Here is a 22,816-nt window from a genome sequence, read left to right on the forward strand (position 1 = left end):
TACCTAGCGCTAGCAAAAGAGTTTAGTTCTTTTAAAGGCGAATTCAGCAGATGCTTAAAGGAATCCTTATAAAACTTACGACGTGACTAGGTTTATTTTAATAAGAAACCGAATATCTCTTAAGAATATAAATGTTCAAATATTCCACATTTAATCTTTTTTTTATTAATTATTTTGAATTAAAGTTTTGAAGCTCATATTTCTATTGTTGCACAACATTAGATGTCATTGGAGAATAGATTGTTCGCCACATTGCTTGCGACTCATTTTAATGCAGTTCTTCTAAAATTAGTGTGTTATTATTTGAAAGTCTTTCATAGTGAAGATTCTATTCAGTTTTATTGTATTTTGAATGCATCCATTTGTTATATAACATTGTTATCATATAAACCGACGCAATAATCACTTGCTTTAAATTAGATGCTTAGAAGAATTTTAAACGTTTTTAACAATTGTTTATCTGGAGTTTGGTGGTGGATAAATTTCAAAGGAGTTAAACATTCTCTAAGGAACAGAAACTCATAAAAACCCGCAGTTAAGCAAATGAAAAGCTTGGAAAGAAAGAGCTCGCAAACAAAAGTAAATTGAGAATCTTTTCAGTAGAATTCTAAAGAAACAACGGGAATATATTCAGAGCTTTTTTTTTAGATTTATTTTCTGACTGGAAATCGATTTGAAGAAAAAGACAGAAGAATAGTATGTTCGGGGATTTGATGTAGGCTGAAAGATCTTTGTTTTTATCCAGGATAAGCTAGTTCAGTTCATAAGATTTTTTTCCATTTATTTTTATTTCGAGAAACAATTTTCTTTATCATTTGACCTGATACCATTGTTTTGTTGGTAAGGAGGAAGCCTCATTATTTTCCAATTAAATTATATTTGAATCGTAGCCACAAAGTTTAACTATGAAAAATGTTTCTTTTTACAAATACATTTACTTCTTCTATAGTCTACTATTACCTCAAAAATAGTCTCGGAAAGCAATTACTGAAAATACGTCCGTTATATTCTTCGAAAACATTGCCTACGAATATTTCCGTCATATTAGTTAAAAATATTAAAACTCCATAGGTAAGATTAAGGAAACAAGAAATATTAAGAAAATTATAATCATTTCAAACTAAGTTCTAAAATATAGTAAATAGTAAACCTTAATTGAATCGGCAGATGTAAAAAGTGAATAGGTGCCATAAGTGCAAATATCAAATATTGCTTTTTATGGATACCGTTCCAGTATTCGAAATTCTTCAAAATTTTGACAAGGCTTTTTTTTTTCAACCATATCTGAATTCCAAAATTTTACAGTTATATTCCGCGGCATTGAATTAACCTCCATCTTTTTAAAAAAAAATTTCGTGGATATTTTCTTTAAATAATGCGTTGATAACTTTTTACTTCAATTTTTTTTATTGAGCTTTCTTTTATATTCCAGATATATTTTTAACCATCAGATCTTACAAGTATTACAATTTTTGACAAATTCATTCTGAGGTTTATTCCAAGATTACATTTCGAGTAAACTTTTTTTAATTAACATGGCTACAAAAAAGTAATCCTTCCAATTATCGATATTTTCTGAAATCCTGATATAAGAATTTAATAAATTGCAAAAGTTTTCTTTTTAATTTTTTGAGGCAAAATATAAATCAATAATATAACCCCCCCCCCCTCCTCCCAAAAAATTAACTTTCAAACGTAAAATAATCACAATATTATTCATTGAAATTAAACATTTCAATAAAAAAAATGCAATCTTAAGCAAATCTCTACTTTTCAATGCAAGCTAAGCCACTCTTCTTTTTAACCTTTAAAGGTATCCAATGCTTTGAATATCTTTTAGCATACAAAGAATTATCAAAATTTTTCTGCGCTTTTAAAAGAGGCTTTAAAAGTTCCACATCATAAAAAACAACAACAGCTTAAGAACCTTTTTCTGAATCGTAAGAGGTTTCGTCGAAGCAACTTCAGGTTTAAAGTTTTATTGATAAAAGAGTACATAAAATATTTGTATTTTACTTTTGTTCCACGTTATTATTTTCCCGCGGTTTGGCAAGAACCATTAATATTCACTCAGACGATTTTTTTGTCTTTTTTTTATTTTTGCATTCTATTTTCATCTGCGTTCTTCTTTCTTCTATTTTTTTTATTTTAATTTAATCGCGTGCCATTTTTCTTCTAGGAGAATATTAAAAACAACTTATACTGCATCATTATTTGTTTTTTGTGGTCTTTATCCCCTGGTCCAATCGAAAAAAAATCCTGAAGAAAAAAAAAATGGCAAAAAAGAAGCGAAGGAAGTAAAGTTTTTCTATAAGTTGAGGGCAGAAAAGAAATCGATTTCTAAGTGTTATAGTTGGGAAAAAAACTGATTAAAAAAATCAAATCGCTCTGAAGATTGATGTTCGATTACTGTCTGAATTTTATTTTTTATAAGCCAATGTGGCTTGACAAGTTAATTTAATGGAGAATTTTTTACCATGTTATTATTTCAAAACTGTAAAGAAAACATTTTTTCATGTGTTTAACTACATAAACAGGCAGAAGATTTCAAGTTTCCGCATTTAAATATGCATTATTTTTCAAAACATTGCTGGGAGAAACAGTATTTTTAATCTAATTATTGTTTATATTTATACGTGGATAAGGCATTTCGGAGGAAGTTTAACGACTTTAAAAGAGAAAAATTATTTATCGAAAGAATGCAGTAAATGGTTTCCTATGAATATAAGTTTCAAAAAATTGCAAAAGAACAGCTTATGTATTTTCCATTGGTTTTGTAATTTTTTTGTGTGTTTATTATATAAAATTCATTATTTTATAAGGAAAGGAGTTTTCAAAGATTTTGACATTAAAATTGCCTGGATGATATTGACATGTTAAAAAGTGTAAATTAAATGAAAAATTATTATTTATTATAAATTATATTATTTATTTATTTATAAATTATTAAATTTGATTATAAATGTACAAATTGTTTAGTATTAACAAACCAGTTATATTCCCTAATAATGTCAATTTGGTAATAATAGTCATAGACTTATAACTTAATTAACTATTAAATGTATTTTAAAGGACATTAGGGCACTGGAATCAATTCATGCATCGCTATCTATAAATTAAAATAAAATTAACTAAATATACGAACATTGAAAAATCAAAAGGAGATAAATTCCTTATATAATAAAGACTTTTGAAAATAGAGTGCTAGTTTAAAAGATAAAAATAATCCTTGGAATAGAAACATATTATCATAATATTGATGGAAGCAGTACAAATTTAATCATGTTAGCGGGAAAAAAATAATTTTTTAACAAAGAAACATTAATTAGATAGTTTTCATTTGTTTTAAAATTTTGCATTTTTTTAGAAATAGAGAATATTATTTATAGACTTTTCTTTAAGTAATTTTTAAGTTATTATTTTGAAAAGTTTATTAAAATTATTCAAATAATTCCATAAATTTCTATTATCTCTATAATTTTTCGAATAGCGAAAGTTGGATATAATATCATCTCAACTTTAACTTTTTTTTTTTTTTCAAATTTCAAATATCAGTCTATATGCCCAACAACATTACAATGACAATTTCATGATATTGTATGACCTTCAGAATATCAAGCATTATCTCGGAGGTATTGTACAGTATATTGTGCTAAATAGTCACGTGATAGATGGCTCTGTGCTGGTCATTTAATTTTTCCAAACGTATTGTTTCTTTTGAAGTATATCTTAAATTTTCAGCTTCATGCAAGATTAAAGTCTAAAATTAAATGAGTGCTACTTGGAACGCATCAGTTCATAATCGATTGATTGCATTAAATCAGACTCACAATTTTTATTTGCAAAGTAATGGCAATTTTTGTCTTCGCCATCTCAGATAATTAGCCATAAAATATTAGAGAAAAAACGCAATAAACTTAAGCAAACCATACAATGTAACGTTGGAGGTCTACTTCTTAAAACATTTCATAATCTAATTAAGAAATTATATTTATAACATTACTAATTTAAAAAAAAATCAATTTTTAAATATCTGAACAGAATTTATTTATAATCATAGGATTGTCATTGCAATAACTTTTTCGTCGTTTCTGAGTTAACGATGAAAACTATAATCTTGTACCATTTTTGTTATTTCAATGCAATATATGATAAGAAATTTTCTCTAATCCAAATAATCATTTGAAAATTAAAAACTCAAACGCATAACATTTAAAGTTATTCAACTGTAACATATTGTTGCTATAACAGTTCACATTATTGTTTTTAATGCCAAAATAAGGTAATAAAATAAATATTTTTTAATAAATAATAATAATAATAATTTTTTTCTTATATATTTGCCTCCTACATCCTGGACACAATCTACCTACAGAGTTACTTTTCGGATATTGGAACATATATATATTTTGTGTTTTGTTTTTGTTACATTTCTTTTAAATATCAAAATTTGTTTTGTATTCTTAAAATGGATTCTTAAACAACTATACATTTTCTTGAACTTATGAATTTAGTTTAAATATGAATAATTAAATCATTTTAGAATAAATGTATCTTCAGTTATTAAAGCCGATTAATTAGATGATATCATTACTTTTAATGATTTCTGGGAAACATCATCCATTGAACAAAAATAAATGCTTTATATTAAAAGCATTTAATCGTATTAATGATACAACATGCATAGTTAGTTATTAATAAAATATTTCTGCTCGAATGGTCAAGTCAGTGAATCCCGAATCATTAACCCATGGAAGTTTCAGGAAAGAACAATTTGTCATCTAAATGGTTTTGCGCGAGATCACTTTTCAAGTATTGCTGACACTTACACTCTTGTTACCAGAGAAAATTAAAGGTAAAAATAGCAAGTCATATAATATAACTAAAGGAATAAAAATACAAATATTTCAGAAAAAAAATTCCGTTAAAAATTATGATAATCATCTTTACAATTTTTTTATTAGTATGAATAATGTTGATGTTTAAAGAAGACAATTCTGATACCGATTTTAGCAAACGATATTCATTTTCACTAATCAAAATACGCCAATAAAATATATAACAAACAGAGAAAAGTAAAAATTAATACCATTTTGAAATTATTTTTCAACTCTTCGATACATATTTGTAATCATGCTATTTTGATGCCAAAAAGAAATACTTTTTTAAAAAACAATACATATTATATAAATAAAATTAATAATTTTCACTTTATTTTCCTTATATTATATTAAATATATTTATTATTCATAAAGTAAGACATTTTTGAGCAGTTTCGAGGCCGAAGAGAGAGAAATCACTTTTGAATTTAAAATTTCGTTTTATTCCATCCTGGGAGGCATAATTAATCTACAAGAAGAAGCGACGAAGTACGTCAATATACAACACGACACAAGAACAAAAGAGAAAAGAGCGAAAGAAATATTTTCCCGATGATTATATACTATGGAATTCGGATAAGGATTTCTTAACACGTGTCGATTTAGGTAAGGGAATTAGAGGTATCTTTTAAAAAGAATTCGCTTGGCTGGACAGTTTTTTATCCCTCCACTCGGAGCGTGTGAAAGTGAAGATTTAAGCATTTTTACAGAGCTGGTGGCGCATTAATAAAATTTTTAAAAATGTGGAATTGGATCAGGAAATAAGAGACAAATTAGGAAATTATCTAGGATTTAATTTAGATATGTCATTGCATGTATATATATACCATAAGTTTGCATTGTATCAAAATATTCAAAGACTTTTTTAAAATGAAGAAATAGAAGCATTCAGTAATATTTAGGAGTTGTCCAAACATAGTTAGTATTATAATATACGACGAACAAATGATACAATATTAAATAATAAAAGTTAAATCAATGACTATAATCTTCTAAAAATTTAACGAACTTTTTTCATCAAGAACAGAAGACAAATTTCTCGTAATATTATTTCTTCCGTTAGAAAATAAAGAATGTAGTTGGAAATATATAAAGAGTATAAAGAAATAATAAAAAAAATTATGTGATATATTTCCTGACCTGCATTTATTATTCTAGAAAAATTTTATTTTCGAACATTGATTAGTTTCCGAAAGCACTCATTCCTTATCTCAAAGTGATTTATAATCAACATTATTTCCAAACTTTTTTTTGCGAATTCTTAATGATACTATTCGATATTAAATGAATGTTTTCTATGCAAAATATTTTCTGTAATTGCTAGCAAATAGAAAACTATTAAGCTGTAAATTAACAATAATCTATTAATTCTTCTTAAGTAATTTCATTCTTCTATATTATGCGAGTTAAATTAGTAAAAACAAATTATTTATTGCTTAATTAAGTTGTAGAAATTTGTGGAAACAATAAATATTCCAACAACAAAATATTTTATTTAACAATAAAATAAATAAAAATATTTTATTTATTTAAATATTTTATTTCGTATTTTTAATAATTTGTCGGATAAGAAATGATATAGTACTTTTTACTTAAATGATATAATGATAATGATGACGTGTTGTTATTATCACAGTGTCAAACGTCAGAATTTTGCATAAGTGTATTCACTCGGAATTTAATTATTAATGGGCAGCAAATAAATTATGCTTATTTTAATTATTTAAAAAAAAACGTTTTCTTCAGAATAATATAATTAAATGATGTTCTTGAGCATTTATAAAAGAAATTAAGTAACAATTCCTTTCGATATCGATTCATTCTGAATCGATATCGAATTTTACCCATATATATTATATACAGTGAAAGTCAAAAGAAAGTAAACACCAACTTTTCATGTATAAAATGCTTTATTTCAAATGCATTATTGACTTATAATGTAAAACAAATACTTAAAATTAAATGTTCATTTAATTAGAATTTAACAGCTTATAAATGTTAAGCTAAAACAAAATACAAAAAGAAATAGCTCAATTTAAACAAATGTCTAGCCAACTTTCTGAGTCAAAAAAAAGTAGACAGATAACTCTGATAGCAAAATAGAATGAAAAAAATTAGCAATTAATACTTTGTTTGCTTTCCTTTAGATTTTATTACAGCTTTTAACCTTCTAGGCATAGATGCTACCAATTTTTTCGTCAGTTCAATCGGGATTTTCTGCCATTCTTCCAAGATAGTTTTTTTCAATTCTTCTTTATTTGAAACCGTTCTTTGGCGTACTTTTTTATCTAAATATGTCCATAAATGTTCAATGGGGTTGAGGTCTGGAGACTGCGGAGGATGGTCTAAAGTCTTGGGTGTCCGATATAGTAACCATTCTTTTACAATTTTAGATGTGTGTTTTGGATCGTTGTCATGCTGGAAGATCCAAGTTCGTGACAGTCCTAATTTCTCAACACTGGGGCCAACATTTTCTTTTAAAATATTTAAGTAGCCTATTTTATCCATCGTAGATTCGATAAATACCAAATTTCCGACCCCTGCTGCCGCCATACATCCCCAGACCATAATAGAGCCACCCCCATGTTTAATTGTTTTAACTGTACATTTATCATCAAATTCTTCGTTCTTCGATCGCCATATTTTCGACTGCTTTTTAGGGGCCAAAATTTCAAATTTTTTTTCATCACTAAATAAAATATTATTCCAAAAATTTAAATCATTTTTTCGTACTTCCTAGCAAAATTCAGGCGCTTATTTTGATTTGTTTTCGATATGAATGGCTTTTTACGCGGTATCCTACCATGTAACCCATGATCATTAAGAGTTCTTCTTATAGTACTTGCGCTTACTGATTTTCCTGATGTCTGAGATACATTTTGCGCTATCTTTACAGCACTTTCAGCTGGATTTTGTTTTATCTCTCGTACTACAGTTCTAACTTCTGCATCAGTAAGTCTTCTTGGTCTTCCTGTTCTTTCAAAATCCTTAATCTGCTTATACTTCGTATATTTGTCAATGATTTTTTTGACCGTGCAATGATTCCTTTGGACAATTTGTCCTATTTCACGTAATGATTTTCCGTTTTTCTTCAAATTTATTATTATTTTTCTCGTTTCTAGTGATGTTTGTTTCCCCATATCCAGTTTTCTAAAAATGTTCCAGAAAATTTCAGAAATTAACAGAAGAGCGAAATGTACATCAAGAATTCACTTTTGTTTAAGATTCTGTGAAAAAAAAGTGGTGGCACTTACAAAATTGATAACGTTATAGTGAAAGACTTGTCAGTGTTTACTTTTTTTTGACGCTCAAAAATGGGTGTATTTTTTGATTAAGCGGCTTATTTCTTCTTGTAATTACAATTTGTTTAATATTTATAACGATTTAAATATTTTAATATTAATTATTTAACTATGCAATATTAATTTATGTTACAAGTCAATAATATATTTGCTATATATTGTTTCACACATGAAAAATTAGTGTTTACTTTTTTTTGACTCGCACTGTATATATATATGCAAATTAATGACTTGCGCTAATAATTAAATCAAAGAAAATATTATAAAAGTACTTTTCAATCCACATTCCATAACTATAAATAATAAACCATATACATGAAATTGAAACTGTAGGAAACAACCTCAAGCAATAGTAACATAAATAAAATAAGATAAAAAATAGAACCAGTCAAAAAACTACCCCTACAAGGAAATCGTTACGCAAAAAACAAAACTAATAAGGAATCTACCTTAAAATTTATGAGAAATACAATCAAATCTACAAAACAAACACATATCTTCTTCCCCTTCAAGCAATCGATATGTCGTCAAACGATTTTTAATTAATTTCTTTGTAATTCCAATTTCGTTTCCGTTATTTATAACATTGTTTGGAGGAAATTAGAAATTCTTTTCTTCGTTCTTCATAGCAGAAGATGATTACATTTAATCAATTAAGTACGATAAATTATAACGATAATTATATTTGTTTTATTCATTTTTAATTTTAAATGTATAAGTGGAAACACAAAATAAAACAATTTCTTTTTCCAGTTTCTTTTAAAGAATCGTTTGGTTTTATTTATATGAAATAAACAAAACATTTTCGTTTCTGAAAGAATGATGTTAACAATTCAGTAACAAAATGATAGCAAACGTTGCGTTGTTATGATAACAGAGATTCTCTGAATGTAGGTGTAACAAGATTATAAAGAAAGAGCCAAAAGCGAAAATACAAAGATAGAAACAATTTTTAGAAAGCAGAATTTTAAATAAATATTTCATGTTTAATCCCTTTTAGCATTTTACTTGTATTAAAAGAAACAAGATCATTTGCTTAAGTCGATGAACATATATTCAGAATTCAAATCTCGTTAATAAAGTCTCTAAAGCACCAGATTAGTTTCTGATGAGTACAATGAAATTTGTTAGTTTTAAAACAAATTTCCTCGACAAGGAATTTTAAATCCAATTTTTCTATGAGAGTGGAAAATTTAATTCTCCAAAGGTGAAATATGCTTTGTTAATATCATGCGTCCTTTTTTAGTGCTTACTTTTGAGAATAGTAAAATGTCTTAAATACTTGATGTATTTTTGGATTAGTATGGAGATTTTATTATAAACTTTTGGAATATGAGATAACAGTCCCTTATAATGGTTTATATAAGACTATTATAGTTTAAATAAGACTATTACGTCTTTTTAATCAGTTGTCAAATCAATCAATTGTTCCTCCATAGAACAAAGCGTTGTACAAGAAATTATTTGCTTTTATAAATTTCAATTGTTAATTACAAGATTTACGTTTTTATTTTATGATAATATATTTTAGATATGTTTTAAAAGTGTTCACTCAAACGAATGTTAAATGTTCTAAAATTTAACTATTATTTAAACTATTTTAAAATCAAAATCTGGAATTGTTTTGTTCGATTAGATTAGCAATCAATAAATTAATCACAGAAGTACAGAAGTTATCAATTATTGGTCTCTAAAATTAATACCAGGTTTACACTTGGCCAGTTTATAAGACGGCCAGTAAAGGTTGAAAAATGATGTTCAATCGATTGCATGTAATTGTCCCGACTTGACAACAACATTCCACTGTATTGTATTTTATCTACTGCGCATGCATTTGTGGAATTTTGAATTTTGTAGAATTTTTTGGCGTGAAAAGATTGATTACTTATCACAGATTAATTCCGATATTTTTTGCTCTTTCCTCTTTCTGGTGCAAGTTTTTTTTTCATTTTATTTGCCCTTTTTTTCCCTATAGTTTTCCAAATTTAAGTATGTAGACCTTTTTATTTTATTTTATTATGTTCCTTTGTGTAAATATCCATTATTTTAATACGATACGCAGTGAAAAAGAAAAATTCAGGGATGCCTAAACAGTAATTTAGCATAACCAAGCACGGACTGCCTGAATCTATCTTATAAAATTGTGCCAAACAAATCAGACTTTTCTGCGCATGTACTTTCTACTGGCTGTCTTATAACTGACCGAGTTTAAACAGACTTAAACAGTAACAGATAGCTTCATGAAAATGATTGGCCATCGAATCATTTGACTTTTACATTAATATGAATATTAAGCGTCAGTCAAAGGAGACTTCTTCGAAAACGATTTTTATTCATGAATAAGTCAGTCAAAGAATTAATAATCAAACATTCAAGTATTATTTAATGTTTGAATGCTCTAATATACATATACACCAGTTGCGAGGCTATCGGCGAGCATTTATTTAAATACAATTCACAATGCATCTGGCAAAGAGATTTGTTTTAATATGAGTATCAGCATACAAGATAGTCAGACATTTTTGTCAAAATGAATATCCCCGCTGCATCAGTCTTTCGATTAATTGTTTTTAATGTATTTAAATAGTATTCTGTTTTATAATGGCGCTTTATTTTAGAAAGCAATTGTATAGAATTAGTTCAAACCCATGACTCATTAGAATGAATTTAGTCACTGACTTTAGTCCGATAGCAAATTTGTTATTGAAATTTTAACATTTTAATTCATTTCAATAGCCTTCTTGATATTTTGTTTAAAATAAAAGTTTTGTAAAAAAAAGGCTTCTTTTAAAAAAAATTACATACAGATTTCATGAATAAAATGAATTAAGATATACAATAGATTTTATTTAGAAATTTAATTTCAAGTGCATATAAAATCGTTGGATTGCGTTTTATTTGCTAGGCATATTGCATCATTTCGGTAAATACGCAGAATGAAAATTTTACTTACTTCATATAAAAGCTCTGTAGAAGTTTCCAAAAGTATCATTTTCGATTTTTATCATATATTTTGATATCGAAACATAGCTAATACTCTAGATATCAGACATCTCTCTTGAAATGTTTTAAGGCCGACTTTTGAGTCTGGTAATTCCGTGAAATCAAATATTCTTTACTAACTGAGACTGTCTTCATCCTAGGCATAAAATGCAAGTCATTCTTGTCAGCAGTTTTAGACGCTTGCATAATTATGTCTCCTGATTTTTCCAGAAATATGCTGTATCACTAACGATATTTTTTTTTTTCGTTGGAAATGGTATCATAATTAGAAAGCATTTAGGAGACTTACGGCTTCAAAGAATAAAACATGATTGTTGTATTCTAAAATTTTACATACAATCTAGAAATGCAGAAATATTCATTGCGTTATATGACCTTCATGTGATAGAAGTCTTCGTAGTTGCAGTGAAAGAATTAACATTCTGTAGTACATACTACAGATATAACTTGTCTGTAGTATCATACTACAGACAAGAAATATCTTTATTGTATCATACTGTTAAACATTTACTTCACTAAGATACTAACATAAGTTATTATCTAAATATTTGTTACTTTAATTTAAGCATTTGTTAAATGGCAATTATAAGTGATAATTTTGTGTAATTATAAAATTAAGAATTTATGTATGTATTATTATGTAGAGAGAGAGAGAGAGTTGTCTTTAAAAATACATAATCCTTAAAATAAATACAAAAATAGTCGTAAAAGTGATAAAATGCACCTCCTAGCTCCAATATTAAAATTTAATATAGAGTATTTTTTGAAAATACATTAAGATGTTTCGGGTGATATTTTTCGTGCATTTTCCAGCAATGTCTTTTCTAACGATTGTAGAAAAAAAGTCAATATATCAACGAATAAACTAATAATTTTCTTTCTAAAATGATTAAACGATTAAATTTGATCTATGCCTTTAAAGTAATTTACACATATTCTTGAAAAATTTTTAAAAAACAGCAACAATCAATTTAGCTTTTTGAAAAAAAAAATTTAAGAATAAATACTAAAATTATTTCATACGACACTCTAACTTCGGTATACCTTTTCCATTCCTTTTTTCTCAGAATTCAATGATTTCTCCCATTTTAAAGCAAGATCTCTTTATCATTGTTTTTACCTTATCGTATGCGTAATATAGAGAAAGTATAGTAAGAAGAGACAGACAGATAATCAACCTCTTGTCGGATTTGACTAAAACTTCGATACGTGTATACACTACAGACATTAATTCTGTGTTGGAAATGTTATCTATCTAGATTTCTTCGACAGGTCGAATATAAATTATCGTATTATTTTATATTCGACATGCTGGGTTCACAGACTTTCTCTGAACAGATTTCACTCAGAGCTGATAGAAATCTACCAATTCGATATAAAGACCGCATACTAAACTTCATCCATCAAGCTCAAAGAGATTTTGAGTTCTCTTTCGTACAAAGAGACAGACAGACGGACGGATATCTTACCAAAAATGTGCTTTTCCAACTCAGGAAGGTCTAAATTCTGGAGATTTCTCAAAATCCAGAGTTCGAATGTTTTGTCATTTACTACACTTTTTCAGTACTACATATACGAGAAAGTAAAAAAAAAAACCGAATCTTTTAGCAACTAGAAGAGTCTGTTTGCTAATTAACTTCGTAAAGAAAAGGATATAAGGAATAAAGTGTATAAATCAGATTTAATTGAATACAGATTTCAATAGTTCGCTGATATAGATGTATAACAAATCGTAATCAGTTGAAAGAAACATGTAACCAATGGCAAATCTACGATAAACTACGGACTACTTAAAGTAAAGTCCGATCATATTATGCGGATTATCGCTAGATGCAATTTCTTAAAACATTATAAAAGAGTGTAAAGAATGTAGGAAAAGTGATTGGAAAAAATGTTTTGATCTAAATTTTTAAATCTAAATTAAAATTTTAAATCTAGATTTTTAAATTAAATTGTTAAAAAATACTAATTAATTATTTAAGAAATATTTATTAAGACCAAACAGTCTAATTAATAATTCGCATTGGCCAATTTTTAAATTATCCAGAATCAACTAAAAATATTGAGAATTTAAGTTTTAAAGAAATATTTTACTATTAAGTAAGTTATTATAAGTTAAAACTAATCGTTCCCTCCATCCCTTAAATATAGTACATGAGACACTATTGCATTAAGCCCTGAAACTTGACAAATCAAATAACCTTGATTTGTCAAGTTAATGAAGAAAAAAGAAAAGAAAGATAATAGGAAGAAACATATTATGGTGTAAGAATTATTTCATAATCAACAACAATAGTATATGGAAATATCCATGACGGTAAATAATTAAACGTTGACATGACCTTAGCACAGTAAATATAAACTTTAAATTTCATGAAAGCAGTAAATATTCATGGCACGACCTCCATTCCCATAGCGCCTATCTACAAATCTTTCTCGATATGCCACCATCTTTCAAAACAATGCCAAGTGCCACATCTTCCACTTTGCAACTTAACTAAATGAAGCCACTTGCGGCGTGCGTCTTTAATAATTCATGCGCAATAATCCGGTTCACCCCGATGGATAAAAGCCACTTAAACTGGTTCCGGTTTTGGATCTCTTTTCCGGGAATCGCCCTGGAGCGAGAACTCCCTGGAGCAGAAGAAAACTCCCCTGCATTAAGGGGGTGCAACGCCCTTCGGGAAGAGGGGGCTTCATTGTGGTTGAACAGGCATGGAGCTCTCTCCTGCAGAAAGTATCACTCATTAGGGGATCAATAGCTCAACTGCATTTGGAGTCAGGGTAACCCTCTCTCGCTTTCTGCAAGTGCCACTTAGGAAAGCTATTAAAAAGTTTCCAAGTTTTGTTTCACGGAGAAGATGTTCGGGGAAGTTTTGGTTTTTCGTTTGGTTGATAAGACGTTGCCACTTGATGTTTTTAAAATAACCAGACGAACGTAATGAGGATTTTCTTTCTGTTTCTTCACATTTTCACAACTATTTGGTTTTAGCCAGTAAAATTTGAGGGAAGATTATTTAGGTTTTAAAAATGTGGATAACTTTTATTGTTAATAAGTAATAGAACATTTTATGCTGTATTGTAATATACATACTTTAAATTCGGAAGGTATTTTCGGTGATTGTCTTTTGATTTAATTGATATTTTTGAAAACAATTGTTTGGAACGGCGAGAATTTCGTAAGTCTTCTGTGTCTTCAAGTTTAGACGTTAATTTAAAATTATTTAAATCAAAGACTAAGCTATAAAAAAACAACCAAGAATTATGTTTTAATTTAATCACAAAGGATAATTTCATAATTTAACCCTTTCTAGGGCCGTGGGAAGTATGCTTCCCATCAAATTTATCAATCTTTGTATGAAATTTTGTAGGTTGGCATCAGTTCTGACAAATTTTTTTTTAGAAAGACAGAAATTTAGATGCTTCAGTTCTTTATCTCAATCAAAATGACGCGTCTTGATTTGTTACTTAATTATTAATTAACCAAATTAATTAATCAAATTTATCTAATAAGCTAAATAAATCCCTTTTCTTATTCGAATTTCAAGCCTAAAAATATTTTAACATAATATGACTAGAAAAAAATGGCCCTTTAAAGGGTTAACTAACTGACGGACATAAAAAAAATTGAAATAATTAAATGATTTGTTTGAACTTGAAATTGATTAAAAATCAGATAAAAATTGGTACTATATAAAAATTAATTTCACTGAAGAAGTAAGATCATTTTTTGATTTTTAAGATGGTGTAAAAATAATATTTGTGTGATTATTTATTAAGAAGATATAGTGAAAAAAATTTTTTTAACCCTCTCCCATTTTACTCTCTTAGCGACGGATAGCAACTTTTTAGCTATCCTATTAATACTTCTAGATGCCAAGAAGTATAAGTGCTAAATTTCATTTGCATCCTTTAAAAAATGTGTAACGGTGTCAAGTTCAAATAAACTGACATTCATTATAATGTAAACAGTATATATAAACAAACCTTTCTCAATTAGCACAAAATGTTGAAAGATATCACTTCGGTGTTTGATATTCCAAATGTCATGCAGCATTCTGAAGATTTTGAAAATTATTGACGGGTAGTTTATATTTATAATGTTATTGTACTACAAATAGAATTCGTTTATTTTGAATAATTTCTAACTCATTACTATAAATAATTTATAATCTTGAAATGAATTCGCTCATAATTTGAATTCCAGGTAGCAACATACACATGGAATCAAAGTTCTGTGATATCAAAATACTGTATTTTCATCGTGCGTGCACAATTGTACAAAACTTGAAAAATTCCAATATAGAAGAAAGTGAAAGAAAATTTCATTATTATCATTTCCTCTTTAAAATTATGAAACAATTCAAGTTTAATGAAATAGTTTAATAAAAAATAACAATATAAATGGATTAGAAGCACTGATTTAATATATTTAAAGATATATCATTGATTTTTTTCGTTCTTTCTTTATTCAGTTTTACTTTTGTATTTTACAAAAGTAATTTTTTCAGTTTTTAATTATTATTTTTTATTTAATAGCATAGTTATAATAAATACTAAAATACTAAGCTTCTTAGTATTTTTGTTAAAATTCAATTTAAACAAAAACGAATATTCCTATATTTTTAATGGATTCATAAATGATTAAGTTTTAATCATTCACGGGGTCTCCGAATATCGAGATGCTGTTTCATTTCAATTATTTAAAAATTAAGTATTTAAAACAACTTCCAAACCTTTTCTTATATTTCGTTGATTCTTAATCTATTTCTCTATCTTAAATACTTAAAAACTAGTGTTTGATAATCATCCTAGAAATTTACTATCTTTAAAAAAAAATATTCGCCTCATTTACCACATTTCATACGCATTCTCCAATATTTTCATACAAAAAAAAAAAAAAAAAAAAAGGAAGAAAAGCCGCCAAAATTTGATAATCCCGCGCCAAGTGAAGCATAACATTTAAAATCCTATTTACGCAGCAGCCTTGCCAAACTCTTTTCTACTTCAAGTTATGAAAGAAAGAAGTATTCACCGGCTTTGTTCCGTCTAATCCTTCGGAGAAAGAGTGTTAGCCTTTATAATTAACAAACAATCCTCATTTATTTCGTCTGCAGATTATTGCCCGAATGAAGAAATAATTAATCACATGGAATTAGCATTGCGACTAACAAAACATGGATATTACACTGGCGAAATAATTGCACTTTGATCTCCGTGTGAAAGACAAAGGAAAATAGCAATTTATTATACAGCGGGGGGTCCAGAAAGAACACTTCTGCTGGTGTTCTGAATGAATTTGAAATTTCGCTCTCTTTCTTTATTCGTTTATTTATTTCGCTTAGTTTTTTTTCATTTGGACTTCCAACTTAATATATTTCGTAAAGATCAGAGAATAAAAGTTTACTTAAAGAGAAAAGAACATTTTACTTTCTCTGTATGATAAAACGCAATATTCTAATCCAAGAAGAAAATATTCTAATCTTTAAAAAATAGAGAGATTTTGATTAATCCTCACCTCGAGATTTTCGATTAATCTTCACTTTTTAGTACTAGAATAAAAAAATGACAGAACACTGCTGGTGCTATGAATGTGGGTTGTGAATTTATTTGAAATTTTGCTCACGGTTCTTTTATTTCAGTTATTTTTTCCTTTCATTTGGATTTTCAACTTAACATATATCGTAAAGCTCAGAGAACAAAAGTTGCTTTCACTTTCTCTATATGAAATAAGCAAAAAGAGAATATTCTGATCTTTAAAAAAAATATAAAGATATTGATTAATCCTCGCCTCGAGATTTTCGATTAATTTTTGCGTTTTAGTACTTGGATCAAAATCCAGAACACTGACGGTGTTTTGAATGAGGGTATAAATTTATTTGAAATTTTGTTCTCGGAGTTTTGCTCTCTTACTTCACTGACTTTTTTTCTCTCATTTGAACTTCCAACTTTACCTATTTCGTAACGCTGAGAGAACAAAAGTTGCCTTTACTTTCTTTGGATGAAATATGCAAAAAGAGAATATTCTGATCTTTAAAAAAATATAAAGATATTGATTAATCCTCGCCTCGAGATTTTCGATTAATTTTTGCGTTTTAGTACTTGGATCAAAATCCAGAACACTGACGGTGTTTTGAATGAGGGTATAAATTTATTTGAAATTTTGTTCTCGGAGTTTTGCTCTCTTACTTCACTGACTTTTTTTCTCTCATTTGAACTTCCAACTTTACCTATTTCGTAACGCTGAGAGAACAAAAGTTGCCTTTACTTTCTTTGGATGAAATATGCAAAAAGAGAATATTCTGATCTTTAAAAAAATATAAAGATATTGATTAATCCTCGCCTCGAGATTTTCGATTAATTTTTGCGTTTTAGTACTTGGATCAAAATCCAGAACACTGACGGTGTTTTGAATGAGGGTATAAATTTATTTGAAATTTTGTTCTCGGAGTTTTGCTCTCTTACTTCACTGACTTTTTTTTCTCTCATTTGAACTTCCAACTTTACCTATTTCGTAACGCTGAGAGAACAAAAGTTGCCTTTACTTTCTTTGGATGAAATATGCAAAAAGAGAATATTCTGATCTTTAAAAAAATATAAAGATATTGATTAATCCTCGCCTCGAGATTTTCGATTAATTTTTGCGTTTTAGTACTTGGATCAAAATCCAGAACACTGACGGTGTTTTGAATGAGGGTATAAATTTATTTGAAATTTTGTTCTCGGAGTTTTGCTCTCTTACTTCACTGACTTTTTTTTCTCTCATTTGAACTTCCAACTTTACCTATTTCGTAACGCTGAGAGAACAAAAGTTGCCTTTACTTTCTTTGGATGAAATATGCAAAAAGAGAATATTCTGATCTTTAAAAAAATATAAAGATATTGATTAATCCTCGCCTCGAGATTTTCGATTAATTTTTGCGTTTTAGTACTTGGATCAAAATCCAGAACACTGACGGTGTTTTGAATGAGGGTATAAATTTATTTGAAATTTTGTTCTCGGAGTTTTGCTCTCTTACTTCACTGACTTTTTTTCTCTCATTTGAACTTCCAACTTTACCTATTTCGTAACGCTGAGAGAACAAAAGTTGCCTTTACTTTCTTTGGATGAAATATGCAAAAAGAGAATATTCTGATCTTTAAAAAAATATAAAGATATTGATTAATCCTCGCCTCGAGATTTTCGATTAATTTTTGCGTTTTAGTACTTGGATCAAAATCCAGAACACTGACGGTGTTTTGAATGAGGGTATAAATTTATTTGAAATTTTGTTCTCGGAGTTTTGCTCTCTTACTTCACTGACTTTTTTTCTCTCATTTGAACTTCCAACTTTACCTATTTCGTAACGCTGAGAGAACAAAAGTTGCCTTTACTTTCTTTGGATGAAATATGCAAAAAGAGAATATTCTGATCTTTAAAAAAATATAAAGATATTGATTAATCCTCGCCTCGAGATTTTCGATTAATTTTTGCGTTTTAGTACTTGGATCAAAATCCAGAACACTGACGGTGTTTTGAATGAGGGTATAAATTTATTTGAAATTTTGTTCTCGGAGTTTTGCTCTCTTACTTCACTGACTTTTTTTCTCTCATTTGAACTTCCAACTTTACCTATTTCGTAACGCTGAGAGAACAAAAGTTGCCTTTACTTTCTTTGGATGAAATATGCAAAAAGAGAATATTCTGATCTTTAAAAAAATATAAAGATATTGATTAATCCTCGCCTCGAGATTTTCGATTAATTTTTGCGTTTTAGTACTTGGATCAAAATCCAGAACACTGACGGTGTTTTGAATGAGGGTATAAATTTATTTGAAATTTTGTTCTCGGAGTTTTGCTCTCTTACTTCACTGACTTTTTTTTCTCTCATTTGAACTTCCAACTTTACCTATTTCGTAACGCTGAGAGAACAAAAGTTGCCTTTACTTTCTTTGGATGAAATATGCAAAAAGAGAATATTCTGATCTTTAAAAAAATATAAAGATATTGATTAATCCTCGCCTCGAGATTTTCGATTAATTTTTGCGTTTTAGTACTTGGATCAAAATCCAGAACACTGACGGTGTTTTGAATGAGGGTATAAATTTATTTGAAATTTTGTTCTCGGAGTTTTGCTCTCTTACTTCACTGACTTTTTTTTCTCTCATTTGAACTTCCAACTTTACCTATTTCGTAACGCTGAGAGAACAAAAGTTGCCTTTACTTTCTTTGGATGAAATATGCAAAAAGAGAATATTCTGATCTTTAAAAAAATATAAAGATATTGATTAATCCTCGCCTCGAGATTTTCGATTAATTTTTGCGTTTTAGTACTTGGATCAAAATCCAGAACACTGACGGTGTTTTGAATGAGGGTATAAATTTATTTGAAATTTTGTTCTCGGAGTTTTGCTCTCTTACTTCACTGACTTTTTTTCTCTCATTTGAACTTCCAACTTTACCTATTTCGTAACGCTGAGAGAACAAAAGTTGCCTTTACTTTCTTTGGATGAAATATGCAAAAAGAGAATATTCTGATCTTTAAAAAAATATAAAGATATTGATTAATCCTCGCCTCGAGATTTTCGATTAATTTTTGCGTTTTAGTACTTGGATCAAAATCCAGAACACTGACGGTGTTTTGAATGAGGGTATAAATTTATTTGAAATTTTGTTCTCGGAGTTTTGCTCTCTTACTTCACTGACTTTTTTTCTCTCATTTGAACTTCCAACTTTACCTATTTCGTAACGCTGAGAGAACAAAAGTTGCCTTTACTTTCTTTGGATGAAATATGCAAAAAGAGAATATTCTGATCTTTAAAAAAATATAAAGATATTGATTAATCCTCGCCTCGAGATTTTCGATTAATTTTTGCGTTTTAGTACTTGGATCAAAATCCAGAACACTGACGGTGTTTTGAATGAGGGTATAAATTTATTTGAAATTTTGTTCTCGGAGTTTTGCTCTCTTACTTCACTGACTTTTTTTCTCTCATTTGAACTTCCAACTTTACCTATTTCGTAACGCTGAGAGAACAAAAGTTGCCTTTACTTTCTTTGGATGAAATATGCAAAAAGAGAATATTCTGATCTTTAAAAAAATATAAAGATATTGATTAATCCTCGCCTCGAGATTTTCGATTAATTTTTGCGTTTTAGTACTTGGATCAAAATCCAGAACACTGACGGTGTTTTGAATGAGGGTATAAATTTATTTGAAATTTTGTTCTCGGAGTTTTGCTCTCTTACTTCACTGACTTTTTTTCTCTCATTTGAACTTCCAACTTTACCTATTTCGTAACGCTGAGAGAACAAAAGTTGCCTTTACTTTCTTTGGATGAAATATGCAAAAAGAGAATATTCTGATCTTTAAAAAAATATAAAGATATTGATTAATCCTCGCCTCGAGATTTTCGATTAATTTTTGCGTTTTAGTACTTGGATCAAAATCCAGAACACTGACGGTGTTTTGAATGAGGGTATAAATTTATTTGAAATTTTGTTCTCGGAGTTTTGCTCTCTTACTTCACTGACTTTTTTTTCTCTCATTTGAACTTCCAACTTTACCTATTTCGTAACGCTGAGAGAACAAAAGTTGCCTTTACTTTCTTTGGATGAAATATGCAAAAAGAGAATATTCTGATCTTTAAAAAAATATAAAGATATTGATTAATCCTCGCCTCGAGATTTTCGATTAATTTTTGCGTTTTAGTACTTGGATCAAAATCCAGAACACTGACGGTGTTTTGAATGAGGGTATAAATTTATTTGAAATTTTGTTCTCGGAGTTTTGCTCTCTTACTTCACTGACTTTTTTTTCTCTCATTTGAACTTCCAACTTTACCTATTTCGTAACGCTGAGAGAACAAAAGTTGCCTTTACTTTCTTTGGATGAAATATGCAAAAAGAGAATATTCTGATCTTTAAAAAAATATAAAGATATTGATTAATCCTCGCCTCGAGATTTTCGATTAATTTTTGCGTTTTAGTACTTGGATCAAAATCCAGAACACTGACGGTGTTTTGAATGAGGGTATAAATTTATTTGAAATTTTGTTCTCGGAGTTTTGCTCTCTTACTTCACTGACTTTTTTTCTCTCATTTGAACTTCCAACTTTACCTATTTCGTAACGCTGAGAGAACAAAAGTTGCCTTTACTTTCTTTGGATGAAATATGCAAAAAGAGAATATTCTGATCTTTAAAAAAATATAAAGATATTGATTAATCCTCGCCTCGAGATTTTCGATTAATTTTTGCGTTTTAGTACCTGGATCAAAATCCAGAACACTGACGGTGTTTTGAATGAGGGTATAAATTTATTTGAAATTTTGTTCTCGGAGTTTTGCTCTCTTACTTCACTGACTTTTTTTCTCTCATTTGAACTTCCAACTTTACCTATTTCGTAACGCTGAGAGAACAAAAGTTGCCTTTACTTTCTTTGGATGAAATATGCAAAAAGAGAATATTCTAATCTTTACAAAAAATTGGAGATTTTGATTAATCCTTGCCTCGAGATTTTGATTAATCTTCACGTTTTATTACTTGAATCCAAAAAAAAAGAAAAAAAAAGAAGACAGAACATTGCTGGTGTGAATTTGAGATTTTGTTTTCCATTCTTTTATTTCACTTACTTTTTTTCTCTCATTTGAACTTCCACTAAACCTATTTCGTAAAGCTCAGAGACCAAAAGCTGCTTTTACTTTCTTTGTGTGAATTTTGGAAAAAGAGAATATTCTAATCTTTTTTTTAAAAAAAATATGGATATTTTGATTAATCGAGATTTTTGATTAATCTTCAAGTTTTTGTACTTGAATCCAGAAAAGACGTTTCCGTAATTATGTATCTTTTCTACAATCATTACAATTGCAAAAGCGATGGAACAGATAAGTGAAATTTGGTGTTAAGTTCTCATGCCTGCGCAATTGAACTTATAAAAATTTGACTTATTTCTGTTACGAGAATCTGCATGTCCATGTGAACACCGTAATTAAAAATATATAATGAGCTAAATGGATGAAATGCAGCATGAAATTTTTATCATCAGCATTTTAAACCTTTATCAAATTTTGTACCAAATACCTCAACGCAATGATTATATGTCGGTATGCTTATTAGAGAATGTAAATTTGAAAACTCGGTTAGCTTGAAGGATTAATTTTAGTATGAGAGTTAAGTACCTGGATTGTATATTTGGATTACATTTTAAAGCTAATTAATGGAAGGCAGGAGGTAAAGAAATGTATACTCTATACTCTACTAAATATTGTCGGCCATAATACAAAATGTATAATAGTTTTATGCCAGATAGATATACGAAAATTACACTACTGCTTTTTTGCAGACCTTTTTTATGCAATTTTATTTTTGTGCTATTTATTTTATGCTATTTTTGTGCAATGCTGTATATGAATCTCAAAGGTGTTGTTGGTATTATAACGAAGTTATATTTTTTATCAGTGTACATATGTACACTAAACGAATGTATATGGTATACAATTTATGTACATATCACGTCAATTAATTCCAACGTTCCAAAATAAAATAATATATTCCAAAAATAAATCAAATCTAATATTTAAAAGTGAGGAAACTGATTTTGTACCAGTTCTTCACAAGAAGTGCACTGTGGAATCATGTGCATTCGAAAATT

General features: G+C 28.4%; 1 protein-coding gene across 2 annotated transcripts in view; it reads right to left on the reverse strand.

Annotated features, from left to right (window-relative positions):
• LOC129989305 (nephrin-like) overlaps positions 1-22,816 on the reverse strand; it is an 827,768-nt gene that overhangs the window by 592,981 nt on the left and 211,971 nt on the right. Inside the window, exon 1 of one of the 2 annotated variants that reach the window (XM_056097749.1) lies at positions 11,136-11,197. The exons of the other annotated variant lie outside the window; for it this stretch is intronic. The gene's annotated coding sequence lies outside the window, so the exon portion shown is untranslated. Of the gene's footprint in view, positions 1-11,135; positions 11,198-22,816 lie in introns of those variants that run through there. 2 annotated transcript variants of the gene reach the window in all.

This window comes from Argiope bruennichi, chromosome 10 (assembly GCF_947563725.1).
Source record: "Argiope bruennichi chromosome 10, qqArgBrue1.1, whole genome shotgun sequence".
Lineage (NCBI taxonomy): Eukaryota > Metazoa > Arthropoda > Arachnida > Araneae > Araneidae > Argiope > Argiope bruennichi.